This window comes from Amblyomma mixtum, chromosome 2 (genome assembly GCF_055824585.1).
Source record: "Amblyomma mixtum isolate Tamu chromosome 2, ASM5582458v1, whole genome shotgun sequence".
Classification (NCBI taxonomy): domain Eukaryota; kingdom Metazoa; phylum Arthropoda; class Arachnida; order Ixodida; family Ixodidae; genus Amblyomma; species Amblyomma mixtum.
Window position 1 is genome coordinate 46,311,308 of NC_143013.1, and position 21,778 is coordinate 46,333,085.

At 50.6% G+C, this 21,778-nt stretch overlaps 1 protein-coding gene across 1 annotated transcript in view; it reads right to left on the reverse strand.

Annotated features, from left to right (window-relative positions):
* The window catches only part of LOC149359214 (uncharacterized), a 188,734-nt gene extending 170,639 nt beyond the window's left edge, over nt 1-18,095 (reverse strand). Inside the window, exon 1 of the mRNA XM_089571488.1 lies at nt 17,476-18,095. The gene's annotated coding sequence lies outside the window, so the exon portion shown is untranslated. The remainder of the gene's footprint in view (nt 1-17,475) is intronic.
* Nucleotides 18,096-21,778: the final 3,683 nt, after the last annotated feature.

The window sequence follows — 21,778 nt, forward strand, 5'->3', positions numbered from 1 at the left end:
GTTTAGGTTCAGTGAAGTAGTTGCCAACTATATGTGTGTTTAAAAGCCAAGCTAGCTGCAACTCGCCCGCTGCCACAACTTGATGAAGAAACCGAGTAAGGTTGCGGCGTTTTTTTGCAAAAACTCGGTTGGCATTCATTTCTCTCATAAATTTGCATCCGAAATCAACGTCGAACGCTTTCATTTTAATTGCTTAGCTAGGATTAAACGAGATGCCGCATATGAAGAGCTTCGATGCTTGCTTGCTTTGCTTTATTGTGCTTTGCTCTGCTTGCTTGCTTACTTGCTTGGACACGTCGAACCGAGTATAAAATCACTAACCGAGCCTTGCTGAGCACGTCTCAGGTGGTCTGGCCGCACCTAAGCTGAGGAGAGCGACACATGCTTAAGCCTCTATAAGGTTTCTTCAGGGGCTAAGTGAGCATGTTTCTACTTTTAAAAGAGGCGCTTCTTCGGAATGGTGACACGCCTCTTATGCGCGAGGAAATCAATGGAACTGTGTCATGGTTCAGCCGCGGCTTTTCGACAGAAATCTCCAGAGATCACACTAGGACAAGCTCTGCCTCTAGCCGCTCTTACGAAAGTGTTTCGAGCAGAGTAAGCTTGCTTTAGTCGGCTTGAATTCTTCGTCACAGAAGCGAGCGGTTGCGCTGCGAGCTTGTGATCTTGCGGAAAACAGTGGAAGACGACACAGTCGCGGCCGTAGTTGTTCGTGGACACGAACGCAGAGTAGTGCCTGTTGAATCTGATTCTCAAGGTCGGCTGACACGCTTTGTACGTCACAACGCACGCAGTAAGAGGAACAACGCATGCAGCGCGAGAAACAACGCGCGCTGAAAGCGCGCTCGGGTGCGCCGAAGCATCCCCGGCTCCTCAACATGACGTCACGCTGGCCGACATGGACGAGGTTTCCCTCTCCGCTGTTCCCCTCTCCTGCGCTCGCGCGGGGCGCGGGAAATTTAAACATCGCATTTTTAATTGGTGATTGCGCCACTGTTTAGCGAAATTATTGATACCCATTTTGGAATCGCTGAAGAATTACAAACATCTCCCTTAGAATCCTTAACGTAACCAAATTCTCACCAAATTATTCCCAATTGATATGGGTCCCAGCCCATTCGGGGAATCCGGGGAACGAGGCAGCCCACAATAAAGCCCGAGGTTTCGTCGACCGGGCAGTGGATGAGTCTGGCTCCCTGAATTTCACGAAGGACTCCATGATCACATATCATGATCTCACCAATCATTTTAAACTAGAGAGGAGAATTTTCCCCCCTCCAGACAAAAGACTTACTAAAGAACAAGAGGTTACGTGGCGTCGTCTACAGACGAGATCGATACGCACCCCATCACTCCTCGCGCACATTTATCAAGATCTTTACAACCCAAACTGCAAACACTGTGGCCAACGTGCTACCTACGATCACATCCTGTGGGACTGCAAAATAGAGCCACCTCCGGGTGATCTAGTTACAGCTCCTTCTCTCGAGCGGTGGGAGACCGTGCTGGCTAGCTCTGACCCCAGAACGCAAGTTTTGGCGGTGGAGTGGGCTGACAAAGTCGTCGAGGGCTATGTACTCTCGACCACTTAACGCGACCTCTTGCCAAGCTCTTCCCGGCGAATAAAATGTTTTACAATCAATCAATTGCGCCACTGTTTTAGCCAAAATCGAAAAAATAATTTCACAGACGTGATCAGCAATGACAGTACTTCAAAACCCTAGAAGGTTAGCTGATTCGAAAACCGCCTCAGTATCCCTTTAAGTAGTGTGGAAACGGAAGGCGCACGCACACACGGAAAAAAAAAAAAAACTGTTCACGGTAGAATGTATTTATTTTCTCATTTGTTACAACAATTTTGTCGCATTGAAAAACATCTGTTTCGTAGTACTACCGTGTCCGTGGCGACCAATCTGCCTTTGAACACTGCGGAAACGTCCATTCAAGATTCATTCGAGACGGCGACCATTTCAAATACACAACATTTAACCGCGTCATGTATAACAAAATCATCAGTTGACTTAAAGCACCCCTCTGCCATGAGCACATGTCCGCTAATTTTCGAGCGATGTCTTCAGATTTAAGTGCTGGAAAATTGCCTTCTCCTGAAAGCATGAATTTTCTGAGAGAAATCAGGTTTAACGCGACTTTTTCAGAAATCTCTTCGAGGCGCAAAAACTGGGCAAATCAGCGTTTTATTCCCAAAATGAAGGGCCCTGTGCATATGCATATAACGTTTACTCACTCTATGTATTCACATTTCAGCTAACCTGAATGCACGGGGCTTTCTTCCTTCTTTTTCGATGTTCAATGTTGCATGAATTACTTTCTCTCTCCCGTTGGTGTCCAGTGTACGACTTTGCGTCGTAGGGCCACAAACACGAAGAGCTCTTCGTTGGTAACATGTAGTGTTCGGAATGGACTTCACAAGAATTCTTGTGTTCTTGAGCTGTTTTGGAAAATGTCACCTCACGCACGCAGATGCAACCGCTTATCCATCTGCAAGGGGCGCCGTCGAGGGCTTCAAACTGCATTTCCTTAGAGAAGGCCTTTAGTACTCGGTCGACACATTTTTCGGGTGCACCAGAGGAAAGCAGGAGCAATATTTTCTTTTTTCTGGAAGGATCTGGGCGCGAAAACTCTGAAACTTAATGCCTGCGTAATGCTTTGCTTATGCATACCATTTCTTCGGTTAGAAACAAACAAAAAAAAGGCGTGGTTATTCTTCTCTCATATTGACTTGGAGAGTATGCTGTGCAGTTTTCAGCTCGCCTGTTTGGCGTATGCAGAAGATTAGGTTTATGGTTTAGGTTTGACCGAATGTTTTGGGGAATCCCCCAAGGTAGAGTAGATTTGTGATAAGGGAGTAATTACTCACTGACATCCACCCGAGCGCAGAATTCGCTCTCGCCCTACCATAAGCTTGCCGTCCCGGTTAGCTCATTTGGTAGAGCGACTGCTCCGGTGAAGCGGTTGTCCCGGGTTCGAACCGTGGACCAGGACGAATTTTTCTTTAACTGAAAAGTTTCTGAGAAAGCTGTATAGCTTTCCTTTGTAGCCGTATGGCTGCGCTTGGCTGGACGTCAATGAGTAATTACTCCCTTATGGTTTAGGTTTACGGTGGTTTAACGTCCCAAAGCGGCTCAGGCTGTGAGGGACGCCGTAGTGGAGGGCTCCGGAAATTTCGACGACCTGGTGTTCTTTAACGTGCACTGACATTGCACACTACATGGGCCTCTAAAATTTCGCCTCCATCGAAATTCGACCGCCGCGGCCGGGATCGAACCCGCGTCCTTTGGGTCAGCAGCCGAGCCTCATAACCACTAAGCCACCGCGGCGGCTGTGTGCACAAGAATAAAACAGTAGAGAAGCAATTTGTTCTTTGCCATTGAGAGTCATTTCTACCTTGTTTTAATGCGACAGCGTTAGAGAGCTGGTGTCGCAGAAAATACGGCGTCGGCGTCGTTGACCGTGAACGAAAAATCCACGAAAAATCCCCAGAGAGGCAACCTAGGAGGAAGGTGGGCCATCTATAGGTCACGTGACTTTGCGGCGTCATCACAACCCGCCCACCGGACTGAGAGCAAACTGGCCACCGTAGCAGGTGGCAGTTATGGCAATAATTGGTCGCGCAGGAAGAGCAACTTGGGTCGCACAAACCTCACCCGTGGCAGCACCTGCCATCGCAGGGCAGTGGCGCATCGATTAACCGCTGCACCACTGCGCCAGGAATGGTACGAGGACTCCCAGGGAACTATGAATGTGTTGTGTCCCCGTATTGCTTTTGTGTGTGTGCGCCCCCTCCTAACGACCACTCGCATTCCCCTCCTAACGACAGTTCGCATCCTCCTCCTAACGACCACTCAATCCTCCTCCTAACGACCGCTTGCCCCTCGTCGCACGCTGTCGCCGGATGCCCCCCCACGGTGCGCCCCCGCACCCTCCTCCTGTTCTGGGAAGCCACTCCCTGCCGTGGACGCTTCTCCACTCCCTCCTTTCTTCGGGCGGCCAGTTCGGCTCCTGCCTCGGCCGACGCTGGTCGCACCCTCATCGGCTTTAAATAAACGAAGTCTAAAAGTACCGTGTGCGTCTTCGCTGCATTCAACACAGCGACCGGACACGACAGAATGTATAGTAGGGAATGACCAACTCTGCATATATGGGAGTTAACCCATTACGCTATCGCGCCGTTTCGATGGCTGACGTCGCGTGCTGATTTCGCGCTCTCTTAACCATGGTGCGCACCATAAGGGATAGCTTCTCCACAAAGACAACTGCATTCGGTGGGTAAAAGACCCGTATTAACACGGAGTACCAGTGGCCGCCCTCATACGAATCGTGCCGTTATTTTTCAGTGTGATTTCTTCATTGTGTTTGCTATTACTTTCACCACTGTGCCGACATTGCAGCCTTGCAGGGCTAACATCACTTCCATCATCACCCATTGCGCAGGTAGTGCTAGCTTCATAAGCGTGTTGGCGGCAATTATCGCTCCAGTGCCTTAGTAAGCGTATCCCACGCTACTACCCCAGAAGGCCAGTGTCGTCCGGAACTTGAGAAAATACCTGAGCTACCGCGCTTACTTAGTGAGCAGTCAGGCAGCGCAGCCTGTACGAAGGTGCTCAATGGCGCATCTCCCCTCCCCAGGGTGGGGCGCAAGGTTTGGTACTCTTCTCTTTTCAAGGGCAGTTTTTCTGTCGCTTTCCGGCAGTAGTTCCTTTCGTATGCCCCATTCTACGCCCTCCGCAGCTATATGCGTTCAGCGCATAGGCGCAGTCACTTAACGCGTTCTTAGAATGGGCTGATACAGCAGCAATATAACGACACTGTCCAATTCAACGCAAAAAGTACTAACAGTTCAACTTCTTTGAGAGCGCACTCATAAACCTCGACTTCTGGTCGGGAACCTGACCGTTAAATAACGGGAAGAAAAATTCGATTTACGCAACAACGGTGAAATTAGCGCAGCACTTCCTGCCCCTTTGTCTTTCATATAATGTACCGCGAGTATTTGTTAAAACTTCTACCTAGAGCTCAGACCGAGCTCTCTGGCTTTCTTCGCAGATGAACCTTTGTCTCCCTGTCTTCCTAGCCGGAGGAAAAGTTTGCACTCGCTTCGGTCTTGGTGCCTGGTTTATGCCAGAGCCATTTTCTGTGCGAGTTAAGAGACGCGTGCAAACACAATGGAGGCACGTTTATAGGTCGTACTTCATTGCCGTGAGTTGTTAGTTGTATTTCCGTGTATTTACCCATACACACAAAGCGAGCAATGATAGTCACTGCTCTGGTTTCAGTCGCGCGTCTTCCAAGGATGGTGTAGAACTACGTCAGAGAGATTGCAGGGATGCACTTGCCTCATTTTCACGGGGATCCACCCGGCTGAGCAGTCGACACCTCCAGCTGCAGGCACGGCGCACGGTCGCAGCGTCCAGCTTTGAACAGCGCTCTTCCCGCGGCCCATCCTACGCGTTCCGGTCTTGCACGCTACGCTAAAAGGCGGTTGCGCCAAACATACCGCGTTACACTGCGCGATCCCAGCCTAAAGGCAGAAAGGGTAGCCCACCGATCAAAGTGCTTGGGAGGGAAACCCGTCGTACACCTTAGCTCGTGACGCAGGCCGCATTCGAGCCAGGTGCTCGAATCTGGCGGATCGGCGACAGTCGAAGGACACTATGAAAAGCGGGTGTGTCTTACATAGTCTACACTCCCTCTTCGGTACGCGTAAACAACAGGCCTCTACGGCCTGTCGCAGGTGGCGCCGAGTCGAGCTGAGCCAGGCTGGCAAGGCGCGCCGTCCGACCTTATCCGCGAGCGCCGCCCTGCGCTGCCGGCTTCGCTGCGCAACGAAGAGCTGTGTGGCGATGCTGCATAGGCGAGCGAAGGGGAGTCTCCTGACCGCCGCCGTCCGCCTCGTTCTTCCCCCACTCCCCTTTCCAGCTCCCTCTTTCTGGGTGCGGACCGTGTATCGATCCGGCTGTCTCTCTCCAGGCAGGCTTCTCTCCCGAAAGGAAGCAGGGTAGGGAAAGTGCGCGAGGAGGAGAGTTCGCCCGTTCCGGTTTGTCTGCTTCATCGTGTTGCGTATACTGGCACTCTCATGCATTTGAAGGAATTGATGTTCTGCAGTTATATACGTTTCGGAGGAAAAGTGTTCGCTGATTTTGCCTCGCTTCACTGCGGCGTCGTATCTTTTCTTTCTGTTCCTTGTTAGCATTCTTGGGTTTGCACGTCGGGCTAGAAAAACAACCTCGCTTACAGTACGCAGCGAGTGAAAATCAGAAGGGAGACTAATCATTTCGGGGCCCGTAGCACTACGAAGCGGGCAAAAATTTCAGGCTTGAGAAAAATAAAATAAAGAACTCGCCGAGCGAGATAAGAGCGTCCTTGTAGGTGGATAGCTTGAAATTTCTGGAGAGCATTTCTTTAGATTTTCAGCGGGCGTCGCTAAGTGGATGTAATTTAATTCCACGGGGTACTGTTCTATCCTTTTACGTTGAGGTGTTCTCTTATCGAAGTCAAGAGAATTAGCGGCGAGGAAGAATTAGTATGAAAAAAAATGAACGCATTACCGTCAGCGTAGATGACTAGACTAACTGCAGCGCTGGTTGGGAGCACACCATCCTAATCATTTGGTTTGCGTAGCACCGCCGAGCCACCGTCGAATCTCCCTTCTCCCGAAAGTGGGGCGGAGTAGTTTTTCGCTACATTCTCTCTAAACTTATGGAGTGTGCAGCGGTGGGCAGGTCAGCCCGAATAATTATGGCACCGTCCATTATGTCGCAGGCGGGAGAATTCCCTGGCTGAAATTCTCCCAGCAACCTCCTCTGATTCGCTACTTAAAGCGTTGTACGTAACGCGTTACAAGTAATAGATCACTTGTAATCGTTTGCATGTTCTAGCAATTTGTGATTATTCGATTACTTTTTTCAAACGGTAACTTTCTGGGTAATTCAATTACCTTTTCTCGGAACTGATTACTGGTAACCAGTTACTTTTTCCCCATGACAAGTTGAAATCAACGGTACAGCTTTGAGAACCTGAACCTAACAGCAAATACTGGGGCTAGCGGGGATGCTTCCTTCGTGACAGAGCGATACGAACCGGCTGCCTAGAGGCACTGCGCGCGATCATGTGCAGACCACAACCGGGTCACCGCCGTCTTCTCACTCTTTACGGACCCCCCCCCCCCCCCCCCCCCCCCTCCCTTCCCCCTTGCCTGTCAGGTGGTGCCGCAACTTACCTGCCACTGCATCAAATTCGCCGGCATCCGCACAGAGCAAGGATTGTGCTGAAGCCAGCACTACTGCTAGCGATTTGTACTATAGCAGAAAGAAAAGTATGGACCACGTGAGCTTCTGTGGTAGAAAACTAAGATCGCAGCAAAGACGAGGCCGAAATGGCAGAGGCTTGGCAGTGTGCATGTGTCTTTTCGGCCTTGCCTTTCTTCCACTCCAGCATGCGCAAGTAACTGTAGATTAAAGTCCGACACTCGGTTCGTTGAAGGTTCTATTGTAGAAGCGCCTACCAGTGCAACCAAAAAGTCAGGAGCACGGATATGGCCGTCTACCAAACAAGCATATGTGTACCGACAGAGTGAACTGACCCTGCGATATCAAGTTCTAAGGAAGAAAAATTTTAATCTGCTCCCGCGGCTGACAGTCACAGCAAAGTAGCGGAAATAAAAGCTCGCATTACTGTACGGGCGTACGGCTTGCTGAGCGGCACTCAGCAACAAAAAGGCGTTCCACGCTACTGTTTTCAGAATATTGCAAGCTCCTTCACAAGTTTGGAGCACGTTGGGCGCAACCCGCAGCATTGAAACTCGTGAAAGCGGGCACACGATCTACCACAATCAACTAAACCCAGGTGAAAGCAGGCGCAGAAGGACGTTAGCAGGCAGCATCATGGCCACGTGTGGTACCATGCATCGTCTGCGGCGGCAGTGACCGTTAATCGAACTAAAAGCAAGCAAAACAACGGCAGGCTAGAGCAGCTCCTCATAGCTACACAGTAGGGCGTACGCGAAGTTGTTTTGTTTGTGTTGTTCTTTTGTGGTCTTGAAAGTGACCTCTCGCACAACGCAAGTGAAGGCGTACGTGGCTTTGTTTTGTTTGTGATGTACTTTTTTTGGCGGCGCGGTGTATCAAACCACGGCCTCGAACCAAAGTGACCTTCACCCCGCTGTAACAGGAAGGCCAAGCAATGTGGTGTGTGAATGTGCGCGAGGTTTGAGGGGTGAGATGAACAAAAGACAATGTCCACGAGAGTCTCCGTCGTCCGCGCAAAAAGAGGCCCCTCCGTTACCTGCTTGAGCCCGCTCTGTCTCGCTCACAACGCTGAACATAAACTGGCTGACGCTGGGCGTCAAACACTACCTCCTATTCCAGCGGTTCGGGAATGTGCTCGCATTTCACCCGAGCAGTGACAGGCGGCCTGGGGTCCTTTGTGCGTATTAGTGCGCAAACACTGTCATTCTCTACATTATGTTCATAGATCGGGGGGAGGGCTCGTTCCACTCCTGGCGCAGTGGCACGGTCGCTCGCTCCCCTCGAGACCGGCCGCGGCAGTGTTTAAGCGATGCGCCACTGCACTGGCATGCGGGGCTTGTGACATAAGACACATTTTGAATGATTTTTTTATTGAAACTTTGCACGTGAACTGAATTTTAAAAAAGCGGTATTCTCTGCACAGAATCTTTGCGTTATCACATATAATGTGAAAGAAAACCACAATATATCATGGATATACATAGATACGTGGTTACATTATGTGTTTAAAAATTTGTACTAGCTTTCCTTGCCGACACTGACATTGCCGCCGATACATATTCACAAGCATAAGTTGCTTGCATATCATGCTGCACTCGCTGCGACAGGACTTTCATGGTGCCAATGTTGGCGTGAAATTAAATGGCATTGATACGCATTCTCACGTATTGCACACACTCCATGACAGCAGAACATCCAGTAAAATAAAGCAAAATGTATGCATTTTCATTCACCTGCTTTTGCAACTCAGTCCACAGCCTCACACGACGTATCGGTCCTTCTGCGTGTCAGACTTCCTTACTTTGTCTCCGTATGCACCCAGCAGTTCCGAAAGAGACGAAGCGGAGACGAAACTCCGCACTTGTGACGCGCCGAGGACGGCGAAGGACACTTTCGTTGTCTCACGCAGGGCTGGTGAGCGAGACCTACCGCACTCGAAGCACCAAGGTAACCAGCGGAAAGGACGCGTTCGCAAGGAGCAGAAGTACACAGGACAACGCTGGAAACCAAACAACCAATGACGTCCAGCGGCCGAAGATCGTTTTTTATGCAGTTGGAATAAAACCGGGATTTGCAGGAGAGGTAGGCAGTGGTGCTGACGCAGAAGGCAGCCTGGTCTGATGGAGGCTGAACATGTAGAAAGATGCCCCCGAAAGGAAGCATAGTATTGAAGAAGCGTGGCTTGTTGGGCCAGTTGGTGCATGGTGAGTAGAAAACCAGCGGAAAAGACGCGTTCACAAGGAGCAGAAGTACACCTCTCCTGCAACCTCTCCTGCCTACCTCTCCTGCAAATCCCGATTTTATTCCGACTGCATAAAAAACGATCTTCCGCCGCAGGATGCCATTGGTTTGTTTGGTTTCCAGCGTTGTCCTGTGTACTTCTGCTCCTTGTGAACGCGTCCTTTCCGCTGGTTTTCTACTTACCATGCACCAACTGGCCCAACAAGCCACGCTTCTTCAACACCAAGGTAACCGCAACAGCTACTACCGTCGACAGTAAACACGAGAGGATTCACGGCGGCAGACCGTCGATGCAGGCCACGAGAGAGGGGCGGGTTTCGATGGTACAAAACCGAACAAAGCTGTTGCTGCACTGAAATTACTAGCACATGAAGGGACACAACGGCAAAGCGACCGAGGCAACGACGCAACGCGGCCTCGCGAAACACGCCAGGGACGTGCGCCGCTTGCTGCAGATGAACAGTATAAACTGCCGCGCGCTTTGAAAATTCAAAACGGATAGAGGGAGGATCTTCCTTCTTTCATCCAATTGTGGGGAGGGTAGCCGAATTAGCTGTTACGGAACCGGCCTGCGCTTTCCTCCCACTGTCCTCTACCTTAACTTAAAGAAATAGACGTCAAGCCTCAATTTTTGTTACTTAATCTTAGGCCATTATAAAGGAGACATCTCGCATATAATTAATCTTCCAACTGGATACGCTACTACGCAGAGGCATGCCCTCACAATAACTCCTTTCCGCGATTATCAACCCGGTTTTAAGTCATTTGTTGAGCTATTTAATGTATGGAAGAAGCGCCACAGTAAGGCAGTTATGCGGCCTCCTTTAAATGTTTTTCCTAGTGCCTTGATCTGTGACGTCTCAGGTTACTGTCTTATGCTTTTCTGTTTATCGTATTGGCGCAGTTTGTTTGCCGTCATGTTTTGAGCTGTTTCTTACATGTATTTTTTTTTTTGGCAATAAAATAAGGTGTAAGCGGTATTGTTCTGATCTGCTGAAGTTGCATCTCAGGCTGCAGAATAGATAAGTAAATAAAATAAAGGAATAAACTAATAAAGAAATGCATTGTGAGACTGAGGACGGAGCTAGGTTTATTCTCACTCGTAGGTACGGCGGCCACTTCTCCGAAAAATGAAGATGAGCGGTGATGATGAATATGTGCAGGTGAAGAGGAAAGTCCACACTGTTCTAACAGTATAAACAAGCAAGTTCTACGCCAGCGAACACGCGCTCTAATTCTTCCGTGTTCGCACCCTCTCCCCCGTAGTCTTACTCGGCAGGAAGAGGTATCAGTGCGCCGTATTCGGGCAGGGGCGGCTCTGATCCCATCTGTCTGTTATCGGTGGCGTGACAAAGATCTGCCAGCAACGGACAGCTGCCCTTACTGTGACGCTGCACCGTATATTTGTGATTTTCAGTACTTGTTGTGGACTTGCCCAGCGACGGCTCCTATTAGAAAACGGCTCCTGAAGGAGGTCGGCCTGCGGTGGAACCGCAATTGTGACTATGTGAAGTGGACTATGGAAAATCAGTTCACCGGCAACCTGTGCGACTACCTGAGTGAAACTAGTCTTCACTCTTTCTTTTAACTTTCTCTCTCCTGCATTCCATTCGTCCTCTCTCAACGTATGCCGCATGGCGCACTTCTAAACAAAAAATAGACAAGGTAACAATTTATTACTTTCAGAGCTTGAAGTCGTTCTTTTTCAAACCAAATGTTTGATGCTGGAAGCAATGTGGGCATTGTATTGAGGTCCACGTGACCACAATGACATGAACTATACAATGAATTTTTTTGCGTTTCGCTTTACGCAATTTCAGTTCGCAAAAAAAAAAAAAAACGCCGTTTCTTTTTAAACTGGGTACAAATGTGATGACGTTTGCATATAAAATATTCTCTTATTCCGGCATTGGATTGTACCAGAAGTTCGGCGGCTGTAGAGTATACAAAGAGAGCCTTTTTACTATAGATTAGCTGAAGTTTTTGCTGGGCACCCAAAAACAACACTAGATGCGAAGCGTTTAAAGAACCGCAATGCAACAGCGGCAGAATAGAATGCTATAGAAGCAGCCGGCTTGCTTCTGACATTTCGCAGATGTTATTCTTTTTTCTTAACTGCACTCTTTTTGTCTGTGTGTTAAAAAAAAGCACACTGCGAGAAAGGAAAAAGGAAAAAGATGACCTAGCAGAGCCAGAGTGCACGGCGTGCAGCGTATTAGACGAGAACCACTTAAAAGGACTGCGCTGCCCCGCAAAATGACGTGCTTAGTGCAACGTTATTTTCCCACGAGGAAGTGGAGCCGACGAGCCATTTTCGTCATTAATCTTCAGCCCCAGGGGCCACTTGCAGAATCAGCGACGCCACTGGAGGACTGCATGCGACACCGGCTCACGTAAGCGCCTAATGCTCGTCGCTGGCTGCTGTGCCTCGAAACCCAAGCCTTGCGCTACATAGTTTCGAAAGTCCGCTCTTCGGTGACTTTCTTTCTTCAGCCCGCAGCGCTCCGCTACGAACCGAAAAAAAGAGGAAAAAGAATACGCGCGCTTATATACTGCGTCGCGCCGCGCTTGTTCTAGCGTCTTGCTCGAGACTCGGAACGGCGAGCATTTCGACGCTCATGGGCATCTGGAATGGCGCGCTGCTGCTCTGTGAATTTCGACCATCCAGTTCCGCCGAGTCAATTACGTGGCTAAAACATCCTCCTAAGCACAGTGCACAGAAATCCTTTGACTTTTTTTTTGTACGGAAGTTTTTGCTGTCCTTGACACTAACACTGTAACTATGCTTCGCAACCGAGCTAAGGCGCGTTTCACAACTTAACTCTATTTTGCTCGCCATTCTGAATTCCTTGCCATTAGAAGTTCTTCCAAGATGGACAAGTGCTTGTCCCAGTGTTTCAATTTAAAAGCAAGAACGCAGGCACGAAGACGTCCCATTACTTGTAGAGAATGGGTACGTTGACACGAGCGCATGCCGTCCGGCTGAAAGCAAGCGATCCTTCTACGAGCTCGGTAAAAAAAGATTTTAGTGCTGCAAAGTGGTACCACGCGACTGCAAAGATACGCTGTCAAAATTTTTATTGTTGACCTCGCTTCGCCGCAGAAGCCCGAACATAACTTGTTTGTTTTTTTGTTCGTTCTTTATGACATTGAGAGGTATTTGCTTCGGTTTTCCTGCTTACATATTGTAAACACGAAGGCGAACATTCTGTTTATCCGCGCCATTGCCATCGCTGCGCGTGCTATGGGTTCGCCTTCGCTGACCACGGACTGTTGCCGCCCTGCTTTTGAGGTCCCAGTGCCTTCAATAAACCGCAGTATTACGATATTTGTATTTTAAGAACCATCAAAGATTCGTCGGTGTGGTGTCTGTGCAGGTGCATTATACAGCGAGGCCAATATTACGTACCGACGATTACGTTACTTCCTAATGCGAATTCGAGCGCAGCTCAACAGCTGTTTCAGCTTTTCGATAGATTGAGGCAAAGAATTCGAGCAAGACGTGTATGTACTATTACAGACAACTTGTTATTTTTCACACATATTCCGTCTTCAAGAAACACTCCACTAACAGTTGTTGACTGTCATGATGGAAGCTTTGTGGACGGAGAAATAGATGGATATATGCTCGACTTGCTGCACCGATGCCTGGTTCTCAAAGACGAGGTCTGCGCAAGTATTTCGCGAGGTTGTCACAGCTGTAGGAGTAGTTACGAGCGGGAGGAAAGGGATGTTCTCTCGCATAAGTGGTAAGAAATTCCCGCTTGTCTTTTTATCTACATTAAAGTGCCCACCCACCCTGCCACCCTGGCAGGTGGCAGCGTTTCTGGCACAACGTTGTCAATGCCAAAGCATGCAGCGCACATCTGTCACGACCGCCACATAGCTTAAAGCACGATTGAGGTGCCCACTGTTCCAAAAGGGCAGTTATGCGCCTTCCCTCTGGTTCAGGTGTCCACCGAGATGTGTGTCAGATACTGCGCATTTCCTTTCCTCAAAAAATTACCGAGGACACTTTGGAAATTCTAAAGTGCGCTTGGCGGAAGCGTTGTGGTCAACCCACTGCCGCTTCCCGGAACCGCCTGGCGCAGAATCACGGGGCCGCTTCGGAGCCGCTCACTCGACTGCAACGAGACGTCTGGCGAAGGAGCGGCGGTGTACTGCCATGGGCGCGCGCTCGTTATACCGCTACTGTGTGACGTCACGGTTGCTATGCACAGCTGCGCCCTCCACTGGCGCCGGTTGCTAAGGGGGGAGGAGGTTGCGCTTTTACTTCCTCCTTTCCCAGCTCCCGTTCCTTTGCTTTCGCAGCTTAAATGATGGCCACTGCTGGTTACAACGGACAACGGCGACGCCGCGAAACGCAGAAACGAGCGCCTAAGTGCTGCGCTCTAAAATCAAGTTGGCCTGCATCATACACTGCGGCATTCTAATGAGCAAGAGAGCGCTCTCGCCGAAAACGAAGCTTTTACTCGATAGCGTAAGCAGCTCGCTCTGCTGAAAATCCGCCGTTGTAATCCATCTCCTACGCCAAAGTTCTGCGAAAAAAATCCTATGAAACTAACGAATGGGGGAGGGCCCAGGTAAAGCCAAAATTTGCGAGGAGGTTATATGCGCCTTTTTTTCCCCAGTGTTTTGTAGTAATCCATCAACAGAAAGTAGCCGGCAATAGGGTTCGAACCCAGGCCCTGTGCGTGCGAGGCGGATACGCAACACATAGGCCGCGAATGGTTTTCTTTTTGTTATTGACTCATAGGCCACGAATAGTCGTTGGATGAAGGGGTTTAGAGGGGCTCTTGTGAACCCGTTGTGGTGTGTATGACCTGGTAACGCGTGTTTGGGATGTGCACTGATGCTAAATCAATTGTGTGAGTATGTAGTGGCGTAGTATGCCGTGGAGTGTAACCTAGAGGAGAAGACGCTATGGCGTCTACTCTTAAGGCTAAGCTTAAGTGTCCTGCTAATTTTTTATGAGTTATAAAAGAGGAAAAAAAACATATACAGGTGTCGCCATCAGCAACCAATTTCTCAAGTAAACTGACTGCGTCGACACGGAACTCTTTTTTGCGTGCGGATCCCAGAGGCGCTGTTTCACTTCCATTCACTTGAAGATGGCGGCAGCCACTCGGTGCGGATGCCACGCGTTCGAATTCAGTGGAGGGTAGTTTTTCGAATCCAATTTTCTCGAACAAAACTGCGTCGTATGGTGCCGCACAAGCGTGAACGTATCCAAAAAGAGAAGCAATTTTCACTGTAGAGAATGACTGGATGAGGTTGCCCTCAACGTCCCTTAAAAAGCGTATGCGTATTAATTTATTCGTTGAAAAATTTGGTGGTCTGCTTTTGAGGGGAATGCTGCACAACCACGACGAATCTTGGTACTCTCTTCAAACGCACAACTTTTTGGGTAACGGGGAAGCAGGAAATCCGTCGCTGCTTCTTTCACTCCGCAACGCGGCAGTGGCGCAGCGCCCTCGCATGTGGCGTCGTCACACGTAAGCAGGCTTCACCGCAGACACCGCCAACACTTCGTGTGGAGTGCGCGGTTTCGGCGCACTGGAAGAACTGAAGAACCTCGCGGACAGAAGTGAGGCAAAGCACGCGCCAGTCCAAGCCCTAAGCGGCACAGAGTTCCTTGGCATTACAAAACACAAAACTGAGCTGGGGCCAAGACAGAGGGGAGAAGCAAACAGGACGTGCTCAGAGGGAAAGCTGCAGCACCGCCGTCTTAGAGCACGGGGTTTCTTATTATGCTTGGCTAGTGTTGAGCCCAATGCGTGTTTGCGCCTCGAAATTGCGGACTCTCGTCTGCCCGCAGATTAAATTATTTTTATACAGCGTTTTTCATTCCTTTAGTAAATATAACCCGAGTGTGCCGCTGGTATGCAGGCTTTCATAGCATTTATTCGAGGTCTGCCGCAAGAATAGTCGTATTGCTACGGCTGAATCCACCCCAACAATAGACACGCCAAATGCTACCAGGCATTCAATAGACAATGGACAAGCGATTGAGGAGGGATGCCTGGAGGACCGTTTGCCGAGCCGGTCATACCTCGACGCGGGCCTTTCGTCCGATGGATGTCTAGTGCGAGCGCAGCTGTTTTTGAATGAGCATCCGAAGCCGTAGACCTACGCGAGCGTTCGCCGGGGCTGTACACTGGTAGTGGAAATCATAAGGATTTGCAAATTAAGGTGGCTTTACTTTATGTTTCTTGTTATTTTTGTGCCTACATACTGATGCAACAGTACTCTGTGATACAAAATATGGATACAAATTATGCAACCCGATGCTTGCGACGAAAAATGCACAATCTGCTGCCACAATCTCACCGCTGCATGAAACTGTATAAGCTGTTCAGGCAAAATAGCCACTCAGCGCTCACGGAGGCCAAAGATGAATGGCGCATTTTGTTTGCTAATTGGCCACTGAAATTTTAAATTTCACTCGGCCTTCCCCCTCGGTTTAAAGCATGCAAAACAACCAGTTGAGTGGTTTATTTGCGAGGTTTGTCGGGTAATCCTTGTTGCTTCTGTACGACCAGCCTACAAATCGAACCATAATACCCAATTCAGCTTTTAGATTTTGAGGGCGAGAGAATAAAAAAAAAAATTGGCGGGGGCTTAGCTTTGGTTAAGCCTGGTAGGTTGCGAAAGCAGGTGTTTTATGCTGCATATGCAGCGCGTCTAGTGGGAACGGCGCGGCGCGCCGTGCCAAGCGGCCGCCGTTACCCGACGAGCCGAGTTGGTAGCCCGTCTCTCGCTCCTGGTATGACGTCACGCTCTGACGTCACTAGGCATGGTATGACGTCAGGGGTCATTCTTACGGTCAAACGCGCCAAGTGGCCGCCGCTACGCGAAAGGCCGTTCTTGGGAGTAGTATTGCAGCCTTTCATCAGTGCCGCTCATTATGTAGCCAAGGCTGTGAATTTCACTACAGTGCGCCACTTAAAACTGAATAACCGGCCGTAAATGACGTCTTATGGGAGCGTAAACAGTCGCGGCCATCAGATTTGTTTCTTGATCGTGTAGCTAAAAACAACGCCTGCGCATAACAGCGAGTAAACGGTGTTTTAATAAGCTTGGGGCGCGAATAAAAATTAGCCTGAGCACGAGGTGATAGCCCGCCAACAATAAAACAGTTTATTTACCTGCAGGTCGCTCCATGCTTGCTATTATGTCCGGGAGGTCTACTGCACGTCGCTCCAAGTCATGTATGATGATTGGGATGCTTAAGACACTGTCTTTTCGATGCAGTTAAAATGCTGTGGAGTGCTCGTCCGTATCTCTCTCTCCCGTGTCTTCCCGCTTTGCTTTCCCATTCACAGCGTGGCCATAAATGTCTGAGAGGTCCTCGAGCTAACTGCACTCGACACACAGCCGTTCTTATGCGATATATTTAACTATTTATTTAACTACTTCGCTTAAGTAGGACGCAAGCTTACAAAGATCCAGAAAAATATTTACAGAAAATGTTCTGAATGCCCGAGTATCTGCTCTTCTGAGGCGCCAACAGAGTTCACCCGAGAAGCTTTCAAAGCTTTTCGGGTAAACTCGCGCTCTAAGCTGTGTGATTGCGGAGCCTGACCACACCTTAGCTAGGGAGCATTTGGGCTGCTTACGTGGAATTTAACGCCAAAGATTTCTGGCGTCGCTGTCAGTAACATTTAAAAGTGGTAATAGGATCAGTCATTTGCGCGGTGAACAGCATTCGACAATGACGCTGCCAATGGTACTTGATCATGCCACTTTCCATAGCACAGCATTTCATATGTAAGAGGGTCTAGGGTTTCCTCACTGCAATGCGAAATAGCAGCTATAACCTGGGCCCCCTCGATTTGGTTGCAAGCGTGTCCAAATAAATGAAATGAAATAATTCGGCTGGCCAGCAGCACTTGATGGTGCTGCTGGTGATAAGCATTTGATAGTGCAGTTGGTGGTAAACATTTGATAGCGTCGAATTATCGCTCACCGGGGAAGCCGACGTACATGATCTGTCGGCTGGTCCAGGGGTTGTCTGTGGCGCGGATGGCGAACCCAAGTGCTGCTCCGCCTACCAGGCCAGCAGCCATGAGCAGAGGAAGCAGCCGGTTGGACACGCCCTCCACCACCTGCTGTGGGCGTTCCTCTTCCATCTCCACCGGCAACGGACCGCTGCCGCCCAATTGGACACCACTCGACGACGACGGGCCTTTCTGCTGCTGCTGCTGTAGCTGTTGCTGCTGCAGCTGTTGCTGGCGCTGCTGCACGAGCGAGGTGCCCGAATTCTGGACTACGGAGTTCCACGGAGAATTTTCGGCGCTGGGGCCACCGCCGTCCGCTCCGCCGTACCCGCGTTTCTGTGGGTTGGAAACCCGCGGAAAGGCAATGGACAAAACGGAACGTTTTAAAAAATTTGAAGGGACACGCTTAAAGTCCGCCTTAAAGGGAGACTGAAGCACTTTTTCTGAAAATCGGGCTGGCAGCGGCATCCTATAGTTTTCCATACTGTATGCTGGAATATCGCATCCAAATAAGGCAAAAACAAGCGCGAATTGCCTTTTTTAGCCGAAATATGCGGCCTGTGCCGCGGGGCACGCCGCGCGGCGCGCCGCCGCCCGTGACTGGTCAAGAGAGGTCGTGACGTCACTTTGAGGACTGGAGAAGCTGCCGATGCGGATCTGGCGCTGCGTTGGGGGCAGATCGCAGCTTTCCGTGTCGTTGTAACAGCGAATACGGCGACTATTTTTTTTTACTGACCACCGAAGAAAAGGATACTACAGTTTGCTCATTCCACGTATCGCCTGAAACCAAAAAAGACACAAGCAAAAAATTCTATGCCTAGCACAAGCATACGCCAGCGTCAAAGACGCGATACAGCACAACATCGGCTCGTATTCTCGGAAAGGAGGGAGGGCGCCACCAGCGCCACCGTGATCGGCTGTGCGCACACCGAGCTCCAGCAAAATCACGTCTACGTCCAGGTTCCTGACCTCGGATCGCCACCAACCGGTCTATAGGAGTGCTACTTCATCGCCTGTACGCCTGGTAATCAAAATTCCAAGCGTTCTGCGCCGTTTTCTGGCACATCAGCATCTGGCTGGCCGCCCACGCCGGGCGCGCTAAGCCAAGCCTACATCTGCACCGCCGGGGCAACGCCCCCCGCGCTCGCCAGCATGCTCGCAGCCGGAACGGCGGGGAGCTCGCCTAGCCAGTCAGCAGCCCAGGCGCTGAATCACAAGCACTGTGCTCCCGCGGCGCCCCGGCAAGCCACCGCAGCCACGATCGTCATGAAATTTGCGAACCACCTCAACCTCGGCAACACTATATTCCCTGTGCTCTGTCGGTCCGTCATGGATTCCGCCCGCCTAACCAAGACTGAACGTGACAATACCTACATCAAACTCCGCACCTCGCAAAACATCCTGGCCATCGATACCCACCGCCCAGCCGCTGCTGACAAGCTGCTCCAACTCAAGCAAGTTTCACTGAACAACACCCAGTACGAAGTCACCTCGTACGTAGCTAACGACCCCCTTAACGCCCGTGGTGTTATACACGGCATCACCATGGACTTTACCGAAGACGACTTTGCCGCTAACCTTCGTGTTGACGGCACCCGACTACTAAGCGCCCGCCGTCTCGGTCGTACCAACACACTTCTGCTCACCGTCGAAGGGCCCCGTCTACCACGCTATGCCGTCTTCTACAGCGGAGTGTACCGCGTCTACCCGCAAAAGCCCCACAGCAAACAATGCACGCATTGTCACGCCATAGGGCACCGTGCCGACGTCTGTCCTAACAAGCCTAGCCTTGTTCGGTGCTCGATTTGCAGCCAACCGTTTCCTCCTGACCAAGACCCAACGACTACCCCACATGAATGTGAACCACACTGCTGGAACTGCAAGGGAGACCACACACCGTCTCATCCTGAGTGCCCCGCAAGGAAAGACGCCGACGCTGCAGTCCTAAAGTGGCACCGCGCCCAACGACGCCATCGCGCCCGCGCCGCCCCTCCACCCCCTAAAGCCGACGCGACCATCTGGCCGCCCCTGCCTACCTCGAACCGCTACGAGGCCCTTCAGCTCTCCTGCAGCAGCGACAGCAGCAGCAACAGCAGCAGCAACAGCAGCAGCAACAGCCCGGGGCACGAGACCGCGCAAAGAAGTCAATCTCGAACCAAGCCCTCTGCCAAGCGGCCACCGTCCGCCACTTCTGGTGCGGCAACCAGCACCTCCACCTCCTCTACTAAACCGCAAGCTTCCGTGATGCAGTCACAGACTCCACCAAGTCACCAGGTGAGCGGTCCATCTCCCACATCCATCGCACCCCCTCCCCCGTCCTTCCAACACCTGTTTTACTCACGTCCCTCCACACCTACTCCACTTTCACCCCTCCCTACCGACAACGCTATTGCTCTCATACAGCAATCCCTTGCTCCCGTCCTATTGGCCTTACAACAACTGACGGCTCGCGTCGAGCAACTATAGCACCATCTCCTCTCCCTCGCGTCCTCTGCCCCATGCTCTCCCGACACAGACTCCAATGCTCCCCCTCGAAAGCGCGCAAGCGCCCCTCCTGTGCCTAACCTCGACACCATGGAGGAAGACCCGCATGATGAGTGATATCATGCGACACACATCTCCACCCCAAAACCCTCTAATTATTTGGCAGTGGAACTGCCGCGGTTTTCGTCGCAAGAAAAATGCCCTCTTGCAACACATGCGGATTACTGGCGTTAACCCAGACGTCATCGCACTGCAAGAAACGCACGGTGCCTTTTCTCTTCCAGGTTACGACCATTTTACTCAGCCAAGTATAGTCATGAAGAGAAAAGGACATCAAACGCCCCCTCCTCCGCCGATTTTGACGGTTACATACATACGGCGCACGATACCCACCATTCAGGAAGATACATCCCACCTCAACTCCGGGGCGAAAGAGCATGTCCTGACACACTCCACCTATCAGGGTCACCGTATCACGATTTTAAACTGCTACTGGACTCCCTCCGACTCTAAAACCAGCATCCCACCTTTGCATACAGCCCTCCCTGCCTCTACTACTTTCGTCCTTCTTGGTGACTTCAACTGCCCACACCCTGCATGGGGATACGACCGTACTTCAGCCTCCGGACGAAAACTCGACCGCTTCGCCAGTATTCATCACCTCACCCTCCTGAATGACACGTTCATGCCTACACGTCTAGGATGTGGAGCACAATCCGACACAAACCCCGACCTTGCATGGATTCGCAGCGATCTCCGCGCTTCTTGGAGTAATACGGGTGACACGATGGGGAGTGATCACTGTATTCTTCAGATAACGCTCACGTCCCAGCAACACACACCCGGAACACATCTACCTCCCACTATGCTCGTAGACTGGCCAAAGGCTCGGCCGGCCCTCGACTCCTTATCAGTCTCACTCGAGGACCCCGAAAAATGGTGTAGCGCCATTATGGAGACCGTCTCCCAACACACCAAACATATCCACCGATCTCCCGACTATCCATACATTGACACACACCTACTTGGGCTATGGAAACAACGTCGCCGGGCCATAAAAGCTTGGCGCAACTGTAGATCTAGCCACGCACTGAAAAGAAAAGTTGCTGAACTAACGCAAGCAGCTCAAGAATACGCTGACCAACTAGCCACGAACAACTGGCTTCAGCTCTGCGATGACATGGTCGAGAGACTCCACACTCCAAAAGTCTGGCACATTATGCGCACTCTACTTGGACAGGGTAAACCTCGTAACACACTTCAAAAGCTACAGTTGGCCCTCTCCGTCTCACAAGAAGAGCTGGCTGAGCAAATCCGAAATCAATTTTACCCATCCTCTACTTCTCCTGCCAGCTCCCCGTCATACCCTTACACCGAAGAAGAAGCAGACGAGCAAGGAATGAATTCTGACTTCACATTCGCCGAACATCAGGCTGCTCTACGCTCCCTTAAGCGAAACACAGCACCCGGCCCAGATAAAATTACCTCTGGTATACTCCGTAACCTCCCCGATTCAAAACTAGACGAACTTATTCAGATCATTAATACTGTTTGGCGCTCGGGGAAAATTCCCGCTGCGTGGAAAGAGGCACACGTAATAATGATTCCGAAACCAGGAAAATCCTCTGCGCTCATCACTAACCTCCGACCTATATCCATGACTTCTTGCCTAGGGAAGCTGATGGAGAAGATGGCCCTTACCCGCCTCGAATGGCACCTGCATACCAATCGCTGTCTTGCTCCCACTATGGTCGGATTCCGCGCCCACGTATGCACACAAGACATTGA